The sequence below is a fragment of the Nothoprocta perdicaria genome, unplaced genomic scaffold (assembly GCF_003342845.1).
Source record: "Nothoprocta perdicaria isolate Ctin4 unplaced genomic scaffold, notPer1 scaffold_239, whole genome shotgun sequence".
Lineage (NCBI taxonomy): Eukaryota > Metazoa > Chordata > Aves > Tinamiformes > Tinamidae > Nothoprocta > Nothoprocta perdicaria.
In genome coordinates, this window is record NW_020455465.1 from 818,238 (window position 1) to 836,995 (window position 18,758).

The 18,758-nt window shown below is 37.9% G+C and overlaps 1 protein-coding gene across 1 annotated transcript in view; it reads left to right on the forward strand.

The window, feature by feature from the left end:
• Positions 1-18,758, forward strand: part of LOC112947594 (glypican-6) — a gene marked incomplete at its 3' end in the record, with an annotated part of 427,468 nt that overhangs the window by 171,513 nt on the left and 237,197 nt on the right. The window lies entirely within an intron of this gene.

The following is an 18,758-nucleotide window of genomic DNA, read 5'->3' on the forward strand; positions in this document are numbered from 1 at the left end:
CCTCTCTCCATCATCTTCGAGAGGTCCTGGAGAGCAGGGGAGGTACCCGAGGACTGGAAGAGAGCCAACATCACTCCAGTCTTCAAAAGGGGCAAGAGGGAGGAGCCGGGCAATTACAGGCSAGTCAGCCTAACCTCTGTCCCTGGAAAGGTAATGGAGCAGTTCATCCTAGAGAGAATCTCCAGGCATATGAAGGAGAAGAAGCTGCTGAGGAGCAGTCAGCATGGATTCACCAAGAGGAAGTCACRTCTGACGAACCTCATAGCCTTCTATGATGGGATGACAGGCTGGCTGGACGAGAGGAGAGCCGTGGATGTTGTCTACCTTGACTTCTGCAAGGCTTTTGACACCATCTCCCATAATATCCTCATACGAAAGCTCTGGGAGAGTGGACTACATGAGTGCACGGTCCGGTGGATCGAGGGCTGGCTGGATAGCAGAGCTCAGAGGGTGGTGATAAATGGGGCCGAGTCCAGTTGGAGGCCTGTGGCCAGTGGTGTCCCCCAGGGGTCAGTACTGGGCCCGATGTTCAATTTGTTCATTAATGACCTGGACGAGGGCACGGAGTAAACCCTGAGCATGTTTTTGGATGACACCAAGCTGGGTGGAGTGGCCGACACTCCGGAGGGTTGTGCTGCCATCCAGAGGGATCTGGACAGGCTGGAGAGTTGGGCAGAGTGAAACCTCATGAGGTTCAACAAGGACAAGTGTAGGGTCCTGCACCTGGGGAGGAATAACCCCAGGCACCAGGACAGATTAGGGGTTGACCTGCTGGAAAGCAGCTCCACAGAGAGGGACCTGGGAGTCCTGGTTGACACCAGGTTTACCATGAGTCAGCAGTGTGCCCTCGTGGCCAAGAAGGCCAATGGCATCCTGGCCTGTATCAGGAGGAGTGTTGCCAGCAGGTCAAGGGAGGTGATTCTGCCCCWCTGCTCAGCTCTGGTGAGGCCRCACCTGGAGTACTGTGTGCAGTTCTGGGCTCCCCAGTATAAGAGGGACGTGGAGCTTCTCGAGAGGGTCCAGAGAAGGGCAACCAGGATGATTAAGGGAATGGAACATCTCTCGTATGAAGAGAGGCTGAGTGAGCTGGGCCTGTTTTCTCTGGAGAAGAGAAGGCTGAGAGGGGATATGATTAATATGTATAAGTTCAGGAAGGGAGAATGCAGGGAGGAAGGGGGCAGGCTATTTTCATTGGTGGCCAGCGATAGGACGAGGGGTAATGGCCATAAGCTGGAGCACAGGAAGTTCCGTCTCCAGGTGAGGAGGAATTTCTTTCCTGTTAGGGTGACAGAGCAGTGGAACAGGCTGCCCAGGGAGGCTGTGGAGTCTCCTTCTCTGGAGGTCTTCAAAACCTGCCTGCATGCCACCCTGTGCCACATGCTCTAGGTGTGCCTGCTTGAGTGAGAAGGTTGGACTAAATGATCTCTAGAGGTCCCTTCCAACCTTGAATATTCTGTGATTTTGTGATTCTGTGATTTTCTTGCTGGTTTGAAAATCATAAGATTCAGTGTGGTTTCATCTTCATAGTACTCTAATATCAAAATATTCTGCAATAGGAACAACGTCTCTGTATAAGCCAAGACAAATAAAAGAGAAAAAAAAAGAAAAAAGAGGAAGATAAAATGAAGGGAATCCCAATGAAGTTCTTTTATTGAAATCCTAGTTCGTTGCCTACACTTGTTGGGAGTAGGTGGGGCTCTCAGTTGCAACATTCACAAGCTCAAAAGGTTTTCTTTTTTCTGTATGTGGGCTTGTTGTCTCACTAATCTACCATTGCCAAAGGCTACTCTGTAGAGCACAGTTCAGTCCTCATCCTAAACAGAGTGAAAAAGAGACTTATTAAAGTGAAAGCTGGTAGCAATATCTGTAACTTTATGTAATGTTTTATTTCTGTCATGCAAACATAGTTGCATGGCATCTAACTGAAGCCATGTAGTTTTACTTGAACAGAATATTTATAATCTCAAAATGCAGTTGCAATTTTTTTACATTTCTTTTACTAATGTCTTAAAAATTTGACAGTCTATGTTTCTTAAGGCTTGTTCTATCTCCACTTTAAACAATATATTTCCACTGGCTTGAGTGGAGTGGCTTGAGTGGAGTAGGTGCCAGCTCACTAACTTCTATACATGTTCTGTAAAACTGTTTATGCACGTGGACAAGAAGCAGTATTTTTTAAGTGAGAAAAAGGAAACCTATGTACTCTGTGTTTCATAGATTTCCATAGAATCTTCATAGATTAAAGTTTCTCAGTCAGTATGAGAGCTGAGCTTCTCACCCAATTCTTACGCTGTTTTATGGACTTCAAGTTTGTGGACTTTCTGAGAYACAAGATCAGAAATAATTGGTAGAATTTTCCACCAGCCTGTTTTTCTAGTAATTTGTCAGATCCTAAAAGCTTGTAGAATAGACTTTTCTGCTTGCTTACCATTTTAGGTTAAAAAGTGTCATTTTTTTCCATAAAATATAGCATATTTAAAGGTCAATGCTTTAAATTAATTTTGTATTTCTCAGCTTTTTCCCTGAGGAAAAAAAAAAAAAAAAAGGTCTGCCCAGCTGTTAATTAGTGTATCATGAAAAACCAAAGAAATTCCTGAAAATATTGTTGAAATTCCTGCCACCTGTGGTTTCTAATAGTGTCATAGAAATGGCATATGCATATTTCCCAAGTTCATCTCTCGCTGTGGCTGAGCTCTGTAGACTTTACAAGTAGATATTGTTAAGTAATTCTCACAGATGCTTGACAAAACATTTCAAGTGATCATGATGCTATCTTCAACTTCTCATAGCTTGGTGGAGAATATAAATAGCAAAAAAATATGGAAAAGATAAAGCAATTCAAATCAACTAAGTGATTAATTAAGGGAGAATCTTTATGACTTCCCACAGGCTTCTGATTCCTGGAATACTTTCTTCAGCAAAACTGAATTACAGTAATTTTAAAGCTTACTGTACAAAATAATTTTTTCCTACTCTGGAGGTCTTCAAAACCCGCCTGGATGCCACCCTGTGCCACATGCTCTAGGTGTGCCTGCTTGAGCAGGAAGGTTGGACTAGATGATCTGTAGAGGTCCCTTCCAACCTTAAATATTCTGAAATATTCTGAAATATTCCTTGAGTAATGGACATCTCTGGAACAAACATAAAATACATATGAAAAAAGATAGCGAGAAAGAGTCTGATTAACAACAATGATGATTTAAAAGTCTAAATCCCTGTGTGCAATTGGTAGACATAGTATGGTTTTCCTAACATAGTGTATCGCATCAGGAAGTTGCATTCCACTCAAATAGAAGAAGACTGAAAAGACTGAGAGAAGATTTAATCAATATGTATAAGTACCTGGAGGGAGAATGTTGGGAGGATGGGGCCAAACTCATCYGGGTGGTGGCCAGTGGTRTCTAATAGGTGCAAGTTGAAACATCAAAAGTTCCATCTCCATGTGAGGAAGAACTTCTTTCTTGTGGAGGTAGCAGAGCCCTGGAACAAGCTGCCCAGGGAGGCTGTGGAGGCTCCTTCTCTGGAGATCTTCTAAACTCGCCTGGATGCACCCCTGTGCCCCATGCTCTAGGTGACCCTGCTGGAGCAGGGGGGTTTGACTAGCTGGTCTCTAGAGGTCCCTTCCAACTCAACCATTCTGTAATTCTGTGTAAGCAGATTTTTTTTTTCCTGCAAATATTTTATTTTCACATAATTTTAACTGAAAGCTATGAAAAACTGGAGAAACAAAGAAACAAACCAACTCACACTCTTACATTTTATGAGTATGACTTCTTGGGGATGATTTGTGCTGATCTGATATTTTAAACAAGCTAAATTCACATAGAGAATGTGAGAGTTGACAAAAGAAATGTGATTTTTTTAATACAAAAATACTGTTATTATGGAGTTGTCACTACTCCAGTGCTCCTCTGAACTCTAATTTTAATCCAAGGAAGTTGAAACTTCATTGCCTTTTGTACTAAATCTAGCTCTCTGGGAATACCAAATGAGTGCAGATTTCCTCTTTTGCCTCTTTTGGGATAGCTCTAGGGTGTTAGTGTTTTCCACTGTTTTCCGCTTTTTTGTTAGATTTTCTGAATATAGTAGTTTTTCTCCTGATGTATACTGGGATAAGTACAGAGAGAATTATTTTTACTTTGAATTTACTTTTTATGCATGCCAATTTATGATACCAAACACCAACATAGCTTTTATTCAAGAAGGAAAGTGGTGATGAAGCTTAGCTCAAGGGTATTATTAGGAACGATTAGTGATTTTATTATTGGCATAGACATCAAAGATGTGTGATRCAGTAACTAGAAACTTTTTTCATTAGTGCATTTTAATATTAATTATGATCCCTTGCAAAATAAAAAAGGTCGTTATGATACTTCTCTCAATACCTGACATTGGCCTCTTGATTCTGCCTTTTCTTAAAACCAATTAAAACTATCCTTCTTCTGAAAATTATTAAATTGTGTTATCAGACTTCTTCTTAAGAAATTGATAATATATGGACAAAGTGAAACAAATTCGGTAACACAGTTATAAGGTTAAACCCAAGATTACTAGTGAAAAGTAGTCTCTAGTAATTGCCCATGATTACTTCTACTCAAGGAAAGCCAGGTTGCTGCTTTTTAAACACACTGAATCAATATTCTCACAAACTCTCTTTTTCATGGTCTATAAATAAACATTTGACAATTTGTGAGAGCTATAAATAAAGGTCAATATTGAATGTCACACTGATTCAGAATGTAATTACAGCAGGGAGGGGGGACACATATGACATGCTGATAAGTCAGGTAATTAAGAGCCAAAACGAATAGTTCTTTAATGCTGGAAAATGTGATTTGCAGGGTGTGATAGATAAAGAGCTACGTGTACTGTATATATTAACTGCATGGGCCAAAAAGATTCCTGTTAAGTCAGGAACTCTGCAGAGGGAAAGCAGAACTAAAAAGTATAAGAGTTCACTGTATTTCAGTCCTTAGTTCAAACTGATTGTTTAGGAACAGCACAGCTGAGCAAGCATAGCTTTTATGGTTGCTTCTGTGTTTATTATTTTAAAGTTTTTTAGTCATTTGTTTTTTAGATTTTAATTGAGGTTAAGTATCTTTCCAAGAACTGGATCATAGCATTGTGTAAATGGGCTGTGTTTTTTGTTTTTTGTTTTTTTCCTGTGTTGTGCTTACATGGTGTTTCCCAGGCAAGGACTGTAGAGACTGTCCAGCCATGGATTTTTCAGTGTGCAGAGCCTTCTGTGGCATAAAACAGAATCTGCGAAGGGAATGGCATCTGCGCTGGGGTACTTTAGGATAAAAGTAGCCTGTGAATATCTAGCTCTGAAAATGATCTCTCTGCTTTACATGGAAAGAAAAGGGGCAAAAATCGATMTAGTTTCTATGAGAATATTTCACAGGAAAACGAAAGAGCATAAAATAGATGCCTTTTAGATGTCTCTGACTTGATGAAGGCTGACCGAACTTTTTACCACTTTATGTGATACCAGTGGAATCTCAGATCTGGAAGAACAGCTCGGGAGAAAACACCAAAGATGAAACAGGGAGTCCAACAGCTGCTAAATCATTAGATTACTTTCAGAAGGAGAATAATGGTAGGATATTTACGAAAGCAGTGTCGTAGCTAGTCAAATTATCATGTACAATGAATGCAGCCTAACCTCTCTGAATCTGGGGTCCTTACATTTCATTCAAACTAGCTTTGCTCTAAGTTTAATAACCTAAGTTTAGCTGAGGCTTACTGTCTAGAAGATATTCAGATTTGCTTACCTTAAGTACATCTGCCAACCTGACATATTACTAAATATGGACTAATTCACATTTCCAGTAGTCTTGTTTTCCAGACAAGATAAATGGGTTACACTAACTGGGTTATTTGTATCAGTCATAAGCAAAGAGAAACCTTCATCTTAGTACACTAATTAACTCCTCCTGCTCAGTTTATACTTCATTTCATCCCTATGACATGGAAAATGCCATTTAGTTCATGTAAACATGAAACATCTAAGTATGTACTAAGAATGAAAATGAAATAGTTTTAAGAGTGTCATTGGACACTTTTCTAGCACATTATTCAAATATTCAAATTAAAGCTCTCTATAGGACTTCCAGGAAGCACACTTCACACACAACTCTTCAAAATTTTCATAGAAATTATGTTTCTCAACTAGAAAAGATATTGATATGACACTTGCAAAACTTAGAGGTGAAATGTAGAACTTTTTCAGAGGAATTTCTAGAACAGAGTCTTAATGCATATCATGATACACAGCCAAGTCATGATAACAAATAATGGTGAAGATCCACAGCTCATCTCATTTGTGTTCTTCTTGCTGACATTGTTAGATTTAGACCTCCTCTATAATTAATCTTAGGGCAGGTTTTACAGTTTTGCTGTTTTAGCAGAGGAGATTGAAAGAAAATTCAGAAGAAGCAAAGGGAGATATGAAGGAGATTAAAAAATCTAGAGGTTAAGCAATGCAAGATCTATATCATCTTGCAACGTGCTGACTTTTTAGAATGATTGCAGTTATAGATTGTTTTCATCCTGTTTTGAAGGCAGCCCGTGGAAGCATTTCTTTTTTCAAAGCATGATTTGATAAAAGCAATTCATCTATTCTCATATGAGCCAGCAGGTTTCTACAGAAAACATTCAAGAAAATATCTGATTTTCCTAAAATCTATCAAGAATATTAATTGGATTTTAAATGAATTTCTATTTAAGATGTTATAGTCAGCAAAGTCATCAGCARCACACTGAAAGAATCGGATCTCTTTGAAACTTTAAAATAATGAAATAGGTGGAATCAGTTATGTTGATCTCAGTTACTCAGTGGTCAATGACAGGTGGCTGCATTGTCCTCTTAGGCAATGCATTGAAAATTTATATCTCAACAAAATAAAAATTATATATATATATTATATATAGGAATGTATTCTAAAATGGAGCATTGTCTTATCAGTAAATGCACAGTCCTGGTTATCTATACAATTTTAAACTTATCCCCGAGCATCAGATTCTTCTAGGAGTTTTTTATATCAAAAGCTTTCTAATTTATTTACATATTTGTTTCTGAAGAGGTTACTTGAAGATAGTAACATTATGGTATTAGTCAATTAACTGTTTGTTTGTAACATCAATGTATTTTTTTCAAAAGGGCACCACACTACTCGCTTGTGCAAAGGACAGCCTGAGCTAGAAAAACAGTTTTCATCCAATCTGTGTCTTAATATTGAATATACACTTTTTTTCTTCAGACAACCAGTGGCCAGTTTAACTGTTGTTTTGGGATTCAAGACAGCTTAAGGCATTCTGCCTTTAGTCCTGGATGTCTTCAGGTAAATGGCAAAGGAGTAATCTACTACCACTTAGCACATAGGCAAAGAGAACTAAAGTGTGTTGAAAGCTCTTGGAGGAATCTACCTATCCATGAAGTATAAAATGTACTTTGGCAGGAGGTAGGAGATGTCTTTCATCAGGACACATCTGTTCTTAAAGAACAATTCACATCCTTTTTATCTTTTTTTTTTTTTTTTTTTTTTAAGGCGTAAAAAGTGGACCAAAGGACAGTCTTCTATTCTCGTTTTCAAAACTAAAAAAAAAAAAACCCTCTTAATTCAGTGCAACTATATTATTGTTACATAATTCATTGTACCAAAACACGTGGCATTTAAAAGTTAGATAGAATATAACATCTGGAAAAGAATGCAATTCAACTTTTCACTTAAATCCAAAAGAAAATTTTGGATGAAAATACTTGCAGATTAATTTATGCTGTATGTAAACCCTTAGGTCTCCAAAGCTAGCAAAGGAAGCTTTACTGTTGCTTCAGTTTTATTTCAGAGTATTTTATATAGAGTTACAAGAAAATAAAATAAGTGACAAAAAAGTGAATAAGTAATTAGTACAGTACAGTACATTTGGCTGTATAATGCATATTTTTATATAGGTTGATTATCTATTTACCAGTTCAACCTCTGTCTCCCTACACCTTCTCTCACTTTGGCAGAGCTCAGAGGGTGGTGATAAATGAGGACCAAGTCCAGTTGGAGGCCTGTGGACAGTGGTGTCCCCCAGGGGTCAGTACTGAGCCCAGTGCTGTTCAATCTGTTCATCAATGACTTGGAAAAGGGCACGGAGTGCACCCTGAGCAAGTTTGTGGATGATTCCAAACTGGTGGACGACACTCAGGAGGGCTGTGTTGCCATCCAGAGGGATCTGGGCAGGCTGGAGAGTTGGGCAAAGAGGAACCTCCTGAGGTTCAATAAGGACAAGTGCAGGGTCCTGCACCTGGGGAGGAATAACCCCAGGCACCAGTACAGATTAGGGGTTGACTTGCTGAAGAGCAGCTCCATGGAGAGGGACCTGGGAGTCCTGGTTGACACCAAGTTAAACATGAGTCAGCAGTGTGCCCTCGTGGCGAGGAAGGCCAATGGGATCCTGGCCTGCATCAGGAGGAGTGTTGCCAGCAGGTCAAGGGAGGTGATTCTGCCCCTCTACTCAGCTCTGGTGAGGCCCCACCTGGAGTATTGGGGGCAGTCCTGGACTCTCCAGAAGAAGAGGGCTGTGGAGCTTCTCGAGAAGGTCCAGCGTAGAGYGACAAAGATGATGAAGGGACTGGAGCATCTATCATATGAGGAAAGACTAAGTGAGTTGGGCCTGTTTTCTCCGGAGAAGAGAAGACTGAGAGGAGATCTGAGAGAGGAGGAGGGGCAAACTCTTCTCATTGGTGGCCAGTGATAGGACAAGGGATAATGGGTGTAAGTTGGAACGCAAGCAGTTCCATCTGCATGTGAGGAGGAACTTCTTTACTGTGAGGGTGACAGAGCCCTGGAAGAGGCTGCCCAGGGAGGCTGTGGAAACTCCTTCTCTGGAGGTCTTCAAAACCTGCCTAGATGTGACCCTGTGACACATGCCCTGGGTGTCCCTGCTTGAGCGGGAAGGTTGGACTAGATGATCTCTAGAGGTCTCTTCCAACCTTTGTCTCCTGAACCAGTGAAAAATTCCCCAGCCATTGAATTCAGTCTGAATATGATAATAGACTGATTGTCCAGATCTGCGTAAAATCAAACACAAAACTGTTCGTTAAATCAAAGACTTTTACAGCCAGCCTAAAGAACTTACTGAAGAAAACATACTCCTAAGGAAATTTGAGTGAAATAAAAGACATTTTCAGTCAATAAATGTCTGTTTAAAGGGATAGGGATATTATTAGTTACCACAGGTAATATTTACATAGCCTACATGGGCTATATATAGGTATATATTTCTAGTTAACTGCACATAACATCATCATCAGTAAAATTTTCCCCATAGTTTAGATTAAACACACTGTAAAAGTTTTATAAAAATCTGAAGCATATATTTTCAACTGCCACCAGAGATATTCTCTTAAGGGCAATGTACCCTATGGTAATTGATTTCAAATAGAAAACAGAAAAAGAGAAGGAACACAAAACAAGCCACTGCTCCATCTGACTTCATCTATTCTTACTTGCTCTGAGCAGTGAGAAAACTGACTACCAGAGTTTATTAACTCTTTAAGGACCATTAGAGCTATAACAAAGGCACTGAAAGAGTATTTCTATTAATATATTTAGACATCATTTACCTTTTTCTCTCAGTTATTTTTTATTTGTAAGAAAGTTTATTTCTCCATGAGTTAGAATGCTCTGTTAGCCAGCTTCTGAACAATATCYGTAGAATGACAACACAAAACATTATTCAAAAGAAGTGTTGTCAGAGGAGAAAGCTCTGCTAGAGACTGAACTTTTTAAAGTTTTGAACGTTTCTCTTTTATCATCCTATCCACAGAGATTCAGTGCTACAAGGACGTTCCTTTAGGCAATATCAATACAGTGTGGAGGTTTATGAGGCAAGATACACATCAAAAAGAATTTTAATAAGCCTTGACAGATATATTGCATTAATAGTGCTGATGTAGTGAGGTAGGGCCTATGCAGTGGGGTGTGTAAAGCACTAATATATTCTTATTGTTGGCTAGGATAGGACATAGAACAGACTGTCACTTGGTTGGAAGAAGAAATATATTAACAAAATGTACTGAATTATTTCCTCTACTCATGATCAAAATTMTTTTCCTATGGAAGAAAATATTGCTCTTTACTAGGAGGAGTATATCTTTTTCAAGGAAAGATTAGAACTCCATAAAATGAATAAGGTTATTGCTTATTCAACTGAGGACCCAGCTCTACAATTTTTGCTCTTGTCCTCTCTGTATACAAGTGCATGTGCACACGCACATACACACACACATACATTCACTCATTCACAGACCATTGGAGTTGCAGCTAAAGAAGTGTGAGAAATCACTTTTTCTATGTGAGAATTGATTCCGAATGTCTTCATATGCACCAGTTATTTAAGGTCTAGTTATCTACATCTATGTTTAGATACACCAACATAAAAAGGGAAAGAGAGAAAAGGAGTTTACACTCTGTGTGTACACAATATTCACAATATCACTGAAAGTAGTAGTGTACTTCTTGGTCTACATGAAAAAATGATATGCACATAGATCATAGAAGACGCTCATGGATCTGATGTCTTTGCCGTCACTCTTATTACAGAGGAAACATTCAATCAACAAGGATGCAGAATTATAGAATCTTTTCTGCCTCATGTAGATTTAAATTCTTTAGCTGTGGTTTTGTCTTTTCCAGGCAAGGCAAAAGGCCTGCTGAGAGTCACTTGTCCTTTGCTATTTTTTATCAAAAGTAGGAGCACAAGTCAGCTATGTTGTCAAGTTGATATCTTTTACATCCTTTAAAAACAATGAGAATWAAAAAATGCATTGCAATGGAGCCATTTCTTACTGCTACAATTTTATCTGTATGTATTAGCAGCGTGCTCAAAAAAGTCTCACTAATAAAATGTTACCCAAATGCTTTAAGATATTCAAACATGATTGCCATGCTTAACATGCAAGTGGCAAATGGGTAGGTATGCAAAGAATGGAAATACTAGCAGATAAAAATGTTCAGAAATATGTTTATTGGCAAGAAGAAGTATGGGTTTATAGCACAGAGAATATTAAATATGCTAAGAGGTTGTTAAGAAGCAGAATACTTGATGTGGAAAAACACAAGAGGAAAGATATTCTGGGAAACTAGGATCACGAGTAATATTTAATAACAAGAAATTCACGTTGCCTAGGTAATTTAACACTTACCTGAGGTAACACAGATAAATGTAGAGTGACTTGATCCTTCTCTGATAATTCCTGGAGAAAATTGTGCCTCCTGGTGGAATTCATGTCTTGGGTAGGTTAAGTCATATGCTGGAGCTGACAGTCTTTCTCCAGGGACAACAGAAGGAACTACTCGTGGCCATTCAGTAAAGATTAAGGCTACTATGGGGAAAAACTCCCTGAACTACATATAATGTGGGCATCCCAGAAACTTAATGAAACTTTCTTCAATTGACCAAACCATTCTTACCAACATTCATCATTGAAAGTGTTACCTTCTTTTCCTTCCTTCTCATTCAACTGAAGAAAATATATCCTGAACTGAAGTTCTCCTGAACTGAAGAAAATATATAAATTCTATTCCATATATATATTTTAAATTAATTTCTATTTCATATATTTAAATTACTTTTACACTGTTATCATGATTAGGAGGTTGGAAGACTCCGAATAAAATAGAAACAGGAAGTATGGCTTAAGTTAAAAGGGAATAGTAATAAAAATAAAAAATAAATTAAAAAGTCTCTTAGAAATATGAGGTCTCTCAGTGTTAGTTCTCCCTTACCTGCCTCACAAATTCCTGTCATTAAAGTTATAGTAATGTAAAATTTGCACCAAGGAAATCAAGAATGATTATGTTTAGAGTGGGACAAAGCCATCTTCAGTGATGTTATTAGAGAAGTCAAGGACAGTGATGATATACTCCTTAAAAGCCTCAAAGGTTACCTTTTGTCTAATCAAATCTTGTATTCATTTATTTAAATTAGTTGTTTTTAACTAAAAAGTCCAATTAGACTCACAGTTTCTTAATTAGTTTCTTATTATATAATCTATGGTCATTCAGATATACAAACTCTCATTAATCAGGCATTAACTTTAGAGATGATGGTTAAAGACTAAATTAAGAGAGAATCACCTTTAATTTCCTTAAGATATATGTAGGGTATATTGCTTCATAATTCATTTCTTCTGAAGTCACACTATAAAAATGAGATTTATGCTAAAGTGAAAAATGTCTGTTTTAATCTGATGCTTCATGTTTATGTAGATTATTGTTTACTAGAATATAGAAGCCTTATAAATTAAAGAGAAGATGACATGGCAAAAGAGGAAAGAAACTCTCTGTTTTTGTAGAATTCAGTTGCTATGCATGGTAAGACATATTACAATTTGAATTTCTTAGCAATCATTAGAGAAAAATGCCATTGCAACATAACCAAAATTGTTATATCTAAGAAACTTAGAGCTATTGGTTAGTACCTTCTGAGACAAGCAATGCCTGAATGTAGAACTCTCAGCCTGCTTGTTTAAATTTCTGTCAGCATTAATATTATTGATTTACTGTTTTCTCCAAGATACGAATCTATATCCCAGTGCAACCAATTTTGCTGAGATTGCTGTCAAAGGTATGGTGGCATTTCCTAATTTTTTTGCATGAGGTAAACATGAGGATTTTTGAGCAGTTGCCTCAAATGAAATGATAGAGAGTACTAAAGGGAAAAATCTGGAAATCTCATCTCTCTCTCTTTCTCCTTCCTCTGAATAGAATGTACCAGAGACAGACATTGGCAGGTATCAACAATAGGATATCCAAGAGCCACTACTGTCAATATTCCTACATTACAGTTTACAGCTACAGGATGTGAAAACAAGAGTACTTTCAAGAGAGAGTAAAGCTGAGCTATTTATTTCTTTTCTCAGCATCAGATTATTTAAAATAAATATTGCCACTAAAAAATATCTCCAGAAAAATGTGCTACTTCAGTATCAATAGCATTCTTCTCTAGTACTTTGCAGTGCCTTTGTGGTTAGATTCCATTTAACCAAGTAGATTTGCATTTCATCAAATTGGAAGGAGAAATTTTGGAAAGGGAAAGACTTTTTACTTTGGAACTATATTTTTCTCTTTTTTTACTTTTTGATAAATTGATAGATTACTGTGTTGGTTTTTTTTTCCCTTTCCCTATACCTTTTTGGTACAGAGCATGAAATGAACCTGGAAAAGGAGTTATTGCCTCAGTAAATACAAATGACTATTTTTGGGATGTGCCTGAGCATTTTAATGGGTCTTAAAACATGTGGTTTAGCTAATGAGAGAATTGACTTCAGATTATTCCATAAATTATATCTTCTGGTGTAGTCAGAAAGGTATAAACTCATTTACTGTGAGAGAAATCTTTTCTGCCTCAGGAAGCTGTGGAAATGATAGGCTGCATAATTTGAGCACACACTTCACTAAATTCAAAGGGGAATTTTAGTTGAAACTAATAGCCTGCATTAGCCTGGCCATATTGTAAGAAGGGAAAGAACTGTGTGATCATTCAGTCTGCTCCCTGCACCCCTTATCGGTCACCCTCTTTCATGATGTGGCATGGTACTTGCTCAAGTGTTTTATCAACTTGATTTTATATATGTCCAGTACAGGTGTTGCAACCACATACTCGAAGGACTATAATTTTACATTTTAATAGTCTGTTTGACTGTAATTTTGTGTCAAAAATTACTTCATAGAGTTCATTAAGCAAATTCTTACTTTTTTTTTGTTTCTATATCAGAAAGAAAAATGCATCCTCACTTTTCTCATGCATGTCACACAAGTTTTTGTGCATATTCTTCATCAGAGGAAAAAATATCTCAGAAGCCTTACTAACTAAAAAGTTAAGGATTTTAGATGAAAGCTGACTTTTACCAACTTATTTATTTTCACAGAGATTTATTCAGAATTACATTTCTCTAAACGTGGAGGCCCCTTGGGGTTAGTGCAGCTAATCTGTTTCATTAAGCAAAAGTGTTACTTTCTTGAATAGAATTTCAGATGATCCTAACTTTAGGTTTCTAACCAAGGTAACTGAGCTTAGAAATGTATTGATTACAAGTTTCTTCAATAAGCAATGAAAAGAGATAAATATATCCAGAAAGCAATTCCTACCTTCAGCCACATGAAATTATCTCAGGAGGCTGACCTATTACTTCATTGACTTTAGTGAAGAGACTAAATTTTGGTAAGAAGATGTTCCTGATTTAGATTCTTTTGTTAAATGTAGTGAGTAAGGTTAGGGAAAAAATCCAGCCTATTGAATTAATACACAGTACTGGATTTTGTAAAGATTAAGTTAAAGATGGTTAATGACATTTTATTCAGTATTTATTAATTAGTCATTGTGGCTATTACTTTTGAAAGAGTGTACAGAAATCATGTAATTTAAGGCACCAACCGTACAATCTTAATACAGTTCAACATTTTGATGTATTAAGAGAGCTGACTGAATAACAAAAATCAGATCATCAAATATTTTTGAGTAAAAGTTGACCAATCTCAAAGAAGTATTGCTTTGAAATCCTCAAAGCTTTGTGAATTGCAAATGAGGAATAGTTATTCTTGGTATTATGGGATACTTGTTAGTTGGTCAGCTGAAAAACTAAAAGACCCAGACAGATGGCTACCTCATCAGACATAAAATTGTCCAGTTAAAATATGCAATCTGTGGAAAGCAATAACTCAGTGGTAAACACTGTTCCTTAAATTCTGTTCTAAAATATTTTTGAATAATGAAGGCATCAGCAGAAATGGAAATGGGTCAGCACATTAAAGAAACATAAAAGAAACATCCTGAATCTCATAATCTGTACAGCTTACAATGATATTTCATCAGATGCATTATTTAGAGGCATGACATAGAATGCTTACATGGTTCTACAATAAATCTCATAAAGGAACATATTTTATGTTTTTGTTATGGTCTGCATCACATTCTCCAGCATCTCAGTAACATGAAACCTTAGTTATTTGCTGTTTTTTTTAAGGAAAGTCTTATTGACTTAACTAATTTAGATGGCTTACTGACTAGCACTACAGTCGCTGCCAAATGAGCAAATAGAAACATACAAATCACATATTCTACAATAGTGGTTGGAGCAAAGTCTTCAGGAAATTCATGAACAAAGTCTAAGGTAGATCAAGTCTAAGACATGGTTGGTCTCAGGATCACTTGATCTCTTGTTGCTCTTAGTTTTTATTTATTTTTACCTCTGGCTTTTGATGCCTTTGTGGCTAACATTCCACAATTAGTTCCAAGGTTTCTAAAGCACTTATTTTAGGATCATGAATGTGTAGCATTCTGGGAATGCAATTCATATCTGTGCAATTTAGCAGTTTAAATTGGTAGAAAAGCTTTTAAAATAGAATTTTAAAGAGTTATATAAAGAGTTATGTAAGTACATAAAAGGATACATAACTTTGTTTAGCATAAAAAATCATGACCACCAAGAACTAGTGAGATGACTAAAGTGTTAATTAAGTACTTATTAAAATTGATCTTTGTGAAATGCTACCTTGCATTGCATAAAGCCACAGTATATCCTTTTGACTAGCTCAGTCTTCTCAAGGTAAAAATAATAAGGGAAACTTGGGCTCAGTTATTTTAACTTGCCAATGCTTAAGATCGTTTTTTCCCCTATATCTATATTGTATGAGTGCTTTCCACTTTGATCCACATGCAGGACACCTCTGCTGGTAAAGGGCAGCTCTGTGTTACCTACAGCAATTTAATATCTCTCTCATAGAGTCAAGTGCCTGAAACCACAAAGTCATTTGTTCCTTCCATTGTTCACTTCTCTGATTTTGGCTTGGGCATTTGGCACTGATGTGACACACTTTCAAAAACAATGCCCTTCATGCAGATGAGACGGCCTTGGCAGCGCAATACCATCTATCCACCTAAGCCAGTCTTGACTGGCAGCTGTGTCCTGGAAAACTGGCATATTACTTTGCAAGGGGCATATTGCCATCCATAGACAATCAGGAGCTTCAGCAGCAAAACGGTCACGAATGAATATCAGCTGCTAGCGCTCAAGAACCGATTCCAAGCCATTGGGGTTGGCTAGAGGCATGAAGTCTTTATTCTCTTTACTGCTAAATAGAGAAGTCTCTATTGAGCACAGCCTGCTCTCTTTGTTTCACATAGCTAAAAATCTAAATTGCAGAGTAATCTTCCGTTCCGTATTTACAGATATCTGTGCTGCTTGGTGAAAGATGGTGGTACGCAGGTTTCAGAAGGTCTATATATCGAAAAATCAGAAAATACGTTAAATAGGACAGCTTTAATGTCTCGTCTTACCCAGCTGCTGAGAAGCAGTTTGTGATTGTAGTGAAATAAAACATTACAAGAGTTATTAAATGTTTCAGATCTGTGCATTTTCAGAAGAAAAGATGGTAAAAAATGAGTGATCTATATCTTTTATTAACAGGTGCAGACAATACCTTCTTAATCAAGAAATTAGATAACATAATAAAATAAGACAAAAAAAAGAGTATTTCAAGCAAGCACCATTTTAAAATGTAGCTTTGATGAATATAATATCCCTGAAGGCACTCTGAATTCTTTTTTTCTTCCCAATTTTATCTACTTACCCCCTTTAAATAGATATCATTAAAAAAAAGACCTTTGAATTAGTAAATCTGGATATTAAAATAGGTTTAATTTGACTCCTATGAAGACTGATATTATATACTTTGACTTCAACAAGGATTTTGATATCATCTCCCATGACACCCTCATGGGGAAGCTGAGGAAGTGTGGCTTGTAYGAGTGGATAGTGAGGTGGATTGAGAACCATCTAGATTGGAAAAGCTCAGAGGATGATGATAAATGGGGCCAAATCTAGTTGGAGGCCTGTAGCCAGTGATCATTCCCAGGAGTCAGTACTGAGCTCAGTGCTTTTCAATCTGTTTATCAATGACTTGGACGAGGGCATGGAGTGCACCCTGAGCAAGTTTGCAGATGATACCAAGCTGGGTGGAGTGACCGACCTATGTGGCCAACCACAGAGGGCTGTGCTGCCATCCAGAGGGACCTGGACAGGCTGGAGAGTTGGACAGAGAGGAACTTCATGACATTCAGYAAGTGCAGAGTCCTACACCTGAGAGGGAATTACCTCAAACACCAGTACAGATTAGGGTTTGACCTGCTGGAAGGCAGCTCTTCAGAGAGGAATTTGGGAGCCATCAATGTGCCCCAAAGATGCTAAAGGGACTGGAGCATCTCGCTTATGAGGAAAGACTAAGTGGGCTGGGCCTGTTTAGCCTGGAGAATAGAAGGCTGAGAGGGGATCTGATTAATATGTACACCTAATACACCTGAAGGGTGTATGTAGGGAGGAAGGCGCCAAACTCTTCTCAGTGGTGGCCAGTGATAGGACAGGGGTAATGGGTCTAAGTTGAAACATAGGCAGTTCCATCTGCATATGAGGAAGAACTTCTTTCCTGTRAGGGTGCCAGAGCCCTGGAAGAGGCTGCTCAGAGAGGTTCTGGAATCTCATTCTTTGGAGGTTTTCCAAACACGCCTGGATGTTGCCCTGTGCCACGTGTTCTGGGTATCTCTGCTGGAGCTGGGGGATTGGACTAGATGATCCCAAGAGGACTCTTCCAACCTTAACCGTTGTGCGACTGTGTGATTCTGTAAAGTTTCAGCAGACCAAGGACCAAACCATGTAGGTCTATATTGTGTCCATTTGGGTAGGACATTTGTAATGAAGAGAGGAATGTTGCACTCAACAGCTCTGGAGACAGAGAATCAGGAATGAAATGTCCCATAATTCTGTGGAGTTTGCAGTGCTGAGAGTGAAAAATACTGATTTTTTTTTTTTTTTTTTTACCAGAGAAATATGACTCTGAATGCATGTAGCTAGCTAAAATGTTAATTATATGAGGACATTTCCACATATTTCATTTTCAGATTAGAAATGAAATTTGATTTATCTCACAGTTTTTAGGACAATTTTATTTGACCTTTTCTAAACATTACCGCCATTGAACACTGGATTTATCCTGGGGCAGCTGAGAAAGACTCTTTTCTCTGTAACACTGTATGTGCTAGAAACCATGAAAAGCAAGATTTTTATTAAATTATTGGTCTCATACATTTATTTATATTATGAAATTTGAAGCTATGGGAATTCAGGCTTCAGCAATTTAAGATGAGTATTTTCAAAAACAGCTTCATCTGTGGATGGAAGTGTCTGCATTTATGCCCCTTTGTTTTACAGATTTAGCCCATATTACTAATCCTACAAGGTGAAGTCAGCATCAGCAATGACATCCACTATTTGCCAAGTTATGGAGGGGGCAGATATAGTGTGAGTGGCAGAGACGGGAGAGGACAGTGAGAACGATGTGGGAGTGAGATAATGAAGGGTTACTTATTCCGCAGGCTAATGAGAGGAATGGGGAGGTTAAACTCTCTCTTCTCCCAGTGCAATAAATCCAGCTCAGCCTGGGCCATGGAACTGCTCGAAGAGAGATGTCATGTCTATAACCAGCCGAGGAAATGTTTTAAACCAGGTTAAAGTTTGGACTGATTGTGTTTTCCAAACTGCATTGGCACAGAATGGATTGCAGATGACATTTATTTTACCTTTTGAAGGAAAAGCTGAGATTCTTCACACATTCATTGATCTGCTATGTGGATGGACTTGCTTCTACTATGAGCTTTCAAGCTCTCTCAGTCTCACTAACTGTACATAAAATAATAATATTGGAGAGCAT